An 8,335-nucleotide genomic window follows, 5' to 3' on the forward strand; every position below is an offset into this window, starting at 1 on the left:
GACTGCAGGGAGGTGAGAATGCACAGGGCTCTGGAACCCAGAACTGAATAGCTCCTTCTGTAGGGGCCAGGAAGTAGGTAACTGTGATCTGGGTCTGCATGAAGAGTGAGTTCCAGAATCAGTATAAAGAGAGAATGCTGCATTCTTTTTTTGTTGTTGTTTTTATTATTGTTGTTCTACTTAGTTGTACATGACAGCAGAATGCATTTCAATTTAGCATACACAAATGGGGCGCACCATTTCAATTCTCTGGTTGTACACCATGTAGAGAAGCACCATTTGTGCAATCATACATGCACATAGGGTAATGAAGTCCACCTCATTCAACCATCTTTCCTACCCTAATGACTCCTCTTCACTTTCCCATTTGCCCAACTCAAAGTTCTTCCATTCTTCCTAGGATGCTGCATTCTTATTGAAGGTGCAATGTTCTCAGATGTATCAGTTTGTAAAATTATTCAGAGATATCAAACCGTGTGGGGCGCTGGACAATGGCAGACCACTCACAGTTCTGATATCCTAGTTCTAGAATGAGTATGTTGCCAGTTCACCCTGTGCCTGTCCAGCTAGCTGCTTTCCTGACACAGAGGACTATGGGTGGATAAGTGAGCACAGCTCAAGCATGGGATCGTAAAAGATAAGTGTAATATCTACTCTCAAGGCACTTCCCCAAATAGCAAAGGGTCATTTCAAGGAGCAGATGAATGGATATCCCATTGACAGTGGCTATGCCATTTCAACATGACTGAGACATGATCCTTTGAAAAAGGGTTTTGTTTGCTTGTGCATACGAGCAATGATATTTTTTAAAAAAATCTCATCTCACCAAAATAGCACAAAGACTAGAAACTTAACTGTCATTTAAACCACTAATCAAGCAAGTAAAAAAAAAAATCTGTCATTTTAGAATCATAATTTAAGTGCAGAAATATCTTCATTGTTTATATATATTTCAATTCAAAGTAAGGATTGGATTCAGTTTGAACAAGGAGCTGTTGTATCAGTTGTATCAGTTGTTGTTGTATCAGTTTGAGAGCTGTTTATCAGTATGAGACCAACCTTACTTCATTCAACTAAAGTTTCCTTATTAATTAATTCTTCTATACAACTGTTTGCAATCAAAAAGTAATATGCACTTCTCTCTTTTGCAATGAATGTTTAAATCTTAAATTTGAGTAGTACACTTCAAGTTTTGGGAACATGTGGGTGTTTATAATAAAAGATTCAGAAACTGCGGAGCTTGGCTTTTGTGCTGGCCCCTGCAGTCCTGTATTCCTGGGAGAAAATGGAGCCAGAAACTTAAATGGAGGGGCAGCCTTAACCCCTCTAGCCAAGTTCCTGTCCCTTAGAACTTCCTTTCTCGCTGGACTTAGTGTGTTCAAGCGCCTAGTGGTCTGGGCTGTGAGTGGGATGGTCGTCGAGGCCCAAGCACTCTGGGTGAAGGAAACTGGGGTACCTTGAAGGACCCTCCGCACTCCCCCCCCTCCCAAGCAAAAAGCCCCAAGTGTTGAGCAGTTGTCACCAGCGATTGAAGGTAGACACCTGTGGTCACAGACGTGAGGCACATTTTATGTACTGATCCAGGCCAATGTGCAATACCAACATGTCTGTGTCTACTGATGGTGCTATAAGCACCTCACAGATTCCAGCTTCGGAACAAGAGACCCTGGTTAGACCAAAGCCATTGCTTTTGAAGTTGTTAAAGTCTGTTGGTGCATAAAAAGACACTTATACTGTGAAAGAGGTTATATTTTATCTTGGCCAGTATATTATGACTAAACTATTATATGATGAGAAGCAACAACATATTGTATATTGTTCAAATTTCTAGGAGATTTGTTTGGAGTGCCAAGCTTCTTTGTGAAGGAGCACAGGAGAATATATACAATGATCTACAAAAATTTGGTGGTAGCCAATCAGGAGGAACCATCAGATTCCAGCACATTAGTGAGAACAGGTGTCACCTTGAAGGTGGGAGTGATCAGAAGGACCTTGTTCAAGAACTACAGGAAGGGAAGCCTTCATTTTCCTGTTTGGTTTCTAGACCATCTACCTCATCTAGAAGGAGAGCAATTAGTGAGACAGAAGAAAATTCAGATGAATTATCTGGTGAATGATGAAAGTGCCACAAATCTGATAGTATTTTCCTTTCCTTTGATGAAAGCCTGCTCTGTGTGTAATAAGGGAAATATGTTGTGAAAGAAGCAGTAGCAGTGAATCAATAGAGAATCCATCAAATCCGGATATTGAAGATGGTGTGAGTGAAAATTCCAGTAATTGGTTGAATCAGGACTCAGTTTCAGATCAATTTAGTGTAGAATTTGAAGTTGAATCTCTTGATTCAGAGGAAATAGCCTTAGTGAAGAAGGATAAGAACTCTCAGATGAAGATGATGAGGTATATCAAGTTATTGTGTATCAGGCAGGGGAAAGTGATATGGATTCATTTGAAGAAGATCCTGAAATTTCTTTAGCTGACTATTTGAAGTGTACTTCATGCAATGAAACGAATACTCCCCTTTCACCACATTGCAATAGATGTTGGAACCTTAGTGAGAACTGGCTTGGATGTGCCTGATGGTAAAGAAAAAAAAAAAAAAAAAAACTACAGCAAATGATTCCAAAGAATCATGATTTGAAGAAAATGATAAGATCACACAAGCCTCTCAGTCACAAGAAAGTGAGGACTATTCTCAGCCATCAACTTCAAATAGCATTATTTATAGCAGTCAAGAAGATGTCAAAGAGTTTGAGAAGGAAGAAACATAAGACAAAGAAGAAAACGTGGAATCTAGTTTCCCCCTTAATGTCATTGAACCTTGTGTGATTTGCCGAGGTGAACCTAAAAATGGTTGCATTGTTCATGGTAAAACAGGACATCTTATGTCATGCTTCACATGTGCAAAGAAGCTGAAGAAAAGGAATAAGCCCTGTCCAGTGTGCAGACAACCAATTTAAATGATTATGTTAACTTATTTCAACTAGCTGCCTTGTCATAAAAGTAGAATTTTATATTTCTAGTTATAACCCTAAATATTTTGACCCCATGGATTTTATTTTTATTTACATTTATAAGGGCAAGAAACTCAAACTGGCTTCCTCTAGATTTCTTTGTAATGCTAATTTATCTACCTTGGGAGGAAAAGTAGTTAGTATGTATTCCCTTTTAAGAAAGTTTCCCCTTCTGTTTAAATTTTATATTTGGGTTTTATCCAATTTACATTGGATATATAGCTCATTCTTTACCCTCACCCATCATTTTAAATAATTTCAACTCTCTTAAGTGAGAAGTACCTAATTTTTTTTTAAATAAGGCATTTAAGTGTAACTTACTTAGTAATTTTCATGTAAGGAGAAAAATATGTATAAGAAACATAATATTTAAATTTTAGATACTCTGTGATAGATGTGGTGAGCCACACCTGTAATCCTAGTAACTGAGGCTGAGGCAGAAGGATTGCAAGTTCAAGGCCAGCCTCACCAATTTAGCAAGGTCCTGTTTCGAAATTAAAAATAAAAAGGGCTGGGGATATAGCTCAGTGGTTAAGTGCCCCTGGGTTCAGTCCGTGGTACCAAAAAATAATTTTAGATACTCTGAAAGTTTCTGATCTTTTTCATAAGTTCTTTCATAAGTTGATAGTTATACTTGGTGCTATGTAAATAAAAATGAACTTATTCTGCAGCCTCTGTTATTTGTAGTAAGATGTAGATAGTAATGAGGTCAGTAAAATGTGGAATTTTGAGAAAATTGTGTTTTTTACTATAAGCTGAAAAGTAATTCTAAGACACTTTGAAATACCTTTTTTGGACTAGGTTATGTGGTTCTTAATAGTTTCCTAAGTTTCATAATTTGGTTTAAGGCTTGTTTTAGAAACAGTGAATTCAGAAGTTTGGTAAACAACTGTTTATTAAAACTAGCTAGAAAGGTTGTAACTTCTCTTTGAATTATTCAGAAATTGTGCATCTCCTTGGGTACTGGTACTAGAGCTCAATTCATACTATATTGACTGAGAAGATGAGGGCTTGTTTTATTTCTTTATGGATTCCTGGGAGGAAACATCTTCTGAGATGAGACAAAAGTTCTTGCTTCAAGACTCAGGCCTAAAATAATGCAGTTAGTGAGTCCTTATCAGTGAGCACAGAGCCCAGCCCAAGGCTAGGGCTCCTTTGAGTAGTGGTCTCAACTCAGCAGCTATGTGGGAACTACAGGACTCTCCCACAGTGCCCCTTCTTGGTCAGTGCCCTTTCCTGGTCAAAAGACATGGAGACAAAAGAGCCCAGCTTTTTTTTTATGGCTCAACAGGTCTCTCTATATTTTTACATGAATAGTCTGATTTCAAGTCATTGAGATTCTGATACACTGTAAGATTGCTATAGATTCTCACTCTTGGGAGTCCCCGTCTGTGGTTGGTACAAACAGATATATACTGACAATCTTGCTGAGCATGGTGGTGCCAAGCTTTGATTCCAGTGCCTCAGGAGGCTAGGGCAGGAAACCAGCAAGTTTGAGGCCAGCTTTAGCAACTAGAGAGAAATAAAATATCAAAATAAAACAAAGAAGCAAAAGCTCTGGAAATGTAGCTCAGTGATAGAGTGAGCCTGGTTTCAATACCCAGTACCAACAAATAATTAAATAAATAAATACTTAAAAAACCTAAAAATTTAGCACACCTGAAGACAATGCTATAGAGTCATATCTCTTCTTTGATATATGATTTAGAACATATCTGCATTGCTAGCATTATATCTGTTTTTAATTAACCTGTGTATTCTTATTCTCAAAGAAATTGTGTTTGGTCTTCCATACTTAAGCTAATTAGTTGTTTAATATTTGATGAAGTGAAGGAAGCATAATAGAATCAAATGTTTGTAGTTGCTGGGATCCTTGTGTAAAAATGAAGTCCAGACTGGTACAAATGTGCTTTAAAAATCATTTATTGCCTCTGTTAATCTCTTCACCCAGTGTAGAAGTATCTCTTCTGTGGATCCCAAGTTGATAAACTCTTCCTTCTTCTTTCACATTTTTTTTTTCCCACTAGAGATGTGGGATTGTGGGTTGAAGGACTGAAATTTAGAATTGTTTTGGTTACACAGTATATTTTGAACTCTTGCTTTAACATTCTATTGATGAATAAGTAGCTCTTAGTTAATTTAAATGTTCATTCATTCACCCTGCTCTACAGTGGATTTGCTTATGGTAGTCCTCTGTGCTCAGAGTTTGCCACACCATCCACCTAATATTGTGGCTTTTTTTTCTCAGTAGCTGAAGGCCCATCATATCTACTTTTCTCTGTATGAATCCATAGGATTCAGTCCATCCTACTTGTCACCTTCTCCATTTCTAAAGTTCATGGTCTTCTCCTGTTTTATAGACCGAAAGTTCAAGTTTATAATTTAATATCTTCTCTTGAATCAAGTTAGAATGCCAAATTCAAAATATCTTAGCTGTAACAATCATGAACTTTGCCTCAGATCTACTTTTCATTATGGGATTCCAATGCAGGTGAATATTCATTATACAAACAGATTGAACATGTGCTTTGAGCCATGTTGCATTCTGGACTCTGTGTATACATAAATGAAAATACAGGGGGAAACCCCTTGTTCTAAGGAGCTCAGTTCCTTATGCGAAAACTCTCAATGAACAGAGACACCCAGAAATATCCATTGGTGATACCACCCTGACCATACTCACCCTGGATATCTGAATCCCACTCCTGACTGCTGAGAACTACTCCCTACCTACTTCCTGTGCCTGAACCTGGTGCCTGTTGTGACCTGCATGGCCAAACCCAAGAAAATGTTGAGAGGTGATGGGGGATTAAAGAAAGCACACATACAGATATAGAGAGAACGCTGGGATTAGGTGGAACACTGCACTCTGATGGAGAAACAGTGACACAGAGCTGGCCTGCAGGTTTATTATATAGGGTCCCATAATCAGGAAGCTAGACTACAGAGGCATTGTTCTTGGTGCATTATAATGTCATAGAGCTAGAAACATTCTTGTAGCTGTTTCACTGTTGCAATGCTTGAGGCTTTCCGTGGTACCCAGGAAACCCATTGTTCAGTTTTTACTAATTAGGCAGGCTTGAAAGTTACAGCACCAGCAAAACATTATCGTTATTTTGCCATGCTAAGAATCCTTTACCTGCTGGGAGCTGGCATCTGAGATGAAGGCCAAGATTGACTTAGGCTCTGTGCAAAGCACAGCTTGACACAGCTTCTGTGCTTTGTGCAGAACCTGACAGAGCTTCTTTGCTTTACACAGAACCTGACACAGCTTCCATGCTTTGCACAGAGCCTTTTATGGTCAGGGTATCACCACAGCAAATTGGGCTATTTTGACCCATACTTTTTGTGCAGAAAGTTCCCAGCACTTGCTGGTGCACTATAGCCATGAGACAATCAAGGACTCCCATCACAATTTACCTGGGCCATGTAGAATCCTTTGGTGAATCTTTTTTTTGTTGTTGTTCTTGTTGTTCAATAAATATAAAATCATTGATTTTATTAATATTAAAGCATAACATGAAGTATAATAAAGTTATCATATACAATGTTAACATCTAAATACAATGGAAACTATTACAAAATATTATTAAAAGTATCACAAAGGCAAAAGCTAGGTAAGATTTGGTTCAACATGAGGAGTGTGCTTATCTGTTCAGCAGCTCCTTCCAGTCTGGAGCACAGGAAGATATGCTACCCACATATCTGCTGTGCCATTCAGCTTGATTCTTCCCTTTGATTTTAACTGGGTTAAGATGGAAAAGCCCAGCTCACAAAAACTAGTTGTTGTGAATGGCAGTAATAGCAGGATATTCTTTCTACTTAGCAAAGTAAAGTCTTTCTTTATCTTAATCCAAAATGCTGACAAACTTAGGGTCTCATAATCTTTCTTCAATGTATATGAAGAATTAAGCTTTAATAATTCATTCTCTTCTTCAGGTACTAAGTTTAGCTCAACTATTGATTCAGGTTTTTTTTTTTTTTTTTTTTCTTGCTGATGCACTATAGATTGAACTCAAGGGCATTGGACCACTGAGCCACATCCTCAGTTCTATTTTATGTTTTATTTAGAGACAGGGTCTCAAGGAATTGCTTAGTGCCTCACTTTGCTGAGGCTGGCTTTGAACTTTAGTTTCTCCTGCCTTAGCCTCCAGAACTGCTGGGATTACAGGCATGTACCACTGCACCTGGCTGATTCAGGGTTTTGACAAGCAAGTGGATCTTTTAGCCAACTATTTTCCCTTAATGTTTCTCTTTTGGAAAGAAATGGTTAAAAGTTTAAGATAGAGAAGTGAGATGCAACAATACTTCTAATTTCATTTCCTTCAAATTGTTTTCATTAATAATATTCTCTTCAATATGTTATAAAAACCTTGGGAACAGGTAGTAGCTAGGAAAATTACTTTTAAGTCTTGCTTGCTGTAACAATGTCTTTCAGAATGCTTGGATGCATTCAACATGTAGGAAAATATCATTGTTTTCTCCTTGTAGTTTTAAAGTCAGTTCATTAAAAATGCCCAAAATACCAGTTGAATATGAGAATTTCATTACCCAAATATCTTCTTCAAAAATATTTGCTAAATGAGATTTTTTTTTTCAGAGAGAAAACTACGAATCTCATTTCCAAGTTCGTAAACCCTGGCTAGTATTTTTCTTGAGACAACCAATGAACTTTTGTATGATACATTAAATGGGTGTTATTAGTTCTAATCTTTGAACAAAATGTTTCAAGAAGTTGTCTATTCAATGAGCTTTCTTTATTAAGATTTACAAACGTATTGCTTTTCTAATACTTCCATGAGATTCTCTGGATGGAATCTTCCATCCAGTGGAATTTCTCTGGATGCTAAAGCTTCATGATGTATAAAAGAATGATTCCACACAGCACCATTATTAGTAACTTCCAGCAACTTTTAAATTACTCTGCTGTGGTTTCCATTTATGCTTGCTGTTCTATTACTTATAATTCCTTTATAGTTAATTTATCTTGACCAACAATGCACTTTTCCAATTCTCTAAAAATATCTAATTCACTTAAATGAAAGGTTAAATTTTAAAAAAGCACACACACACACACACACACACACACACACACACTTCCATAAAAATCATCCTGCCTTGCACACTTGACATAAACTAACAGTGCTGTGCAGCTTCCAATTAGTGCTTTCATCCAGCTGGATTGCAAAATCTATATCAGATCACAACGGAGTAAGAAGTGTTAAGTCTAAATGTTCTGCAATAGTACAAATTCAAGAGACATTGTGTTGTCATTAGGTATAGTTTTTACTTTATCAGTTGACTTATCATCAAATATTATACTC

The 8,335-nt window shown here is 37.3% G+C and overlaps 1 pseudogene; it reads left to right on the forward strand.

Moving 5' to 3' along the window:
• Positions 1–1,570: 1,570 nt before the first annotated feature.
• On the forward strand, positions 1,571–3,737 carry LOC101975953 (E3 ubiquitin-protein ligase Mdm2 pseudogene; annotated as a pseudogene).
• The last annotated feature ends 4,598 nt before the right edge of the window (positions 3,738–8,335 follow it).

This window comes from Ictidomys tridecemlineatus, chromosome 2, assembly GCF_052094955.1.
Source record: "Ictidomys tridecemlineatus isolate mIctTri1 chromosome 2, mIctTri1.hap1, whole genome shotgun sequence".
Classification (NCBI taxonomy): Eukaryota; Metazoa; Chordata; class Mammalia; order Rodentia; family Sciuridae; genus Ictidomys; species Ictidomys tridecemlineatus.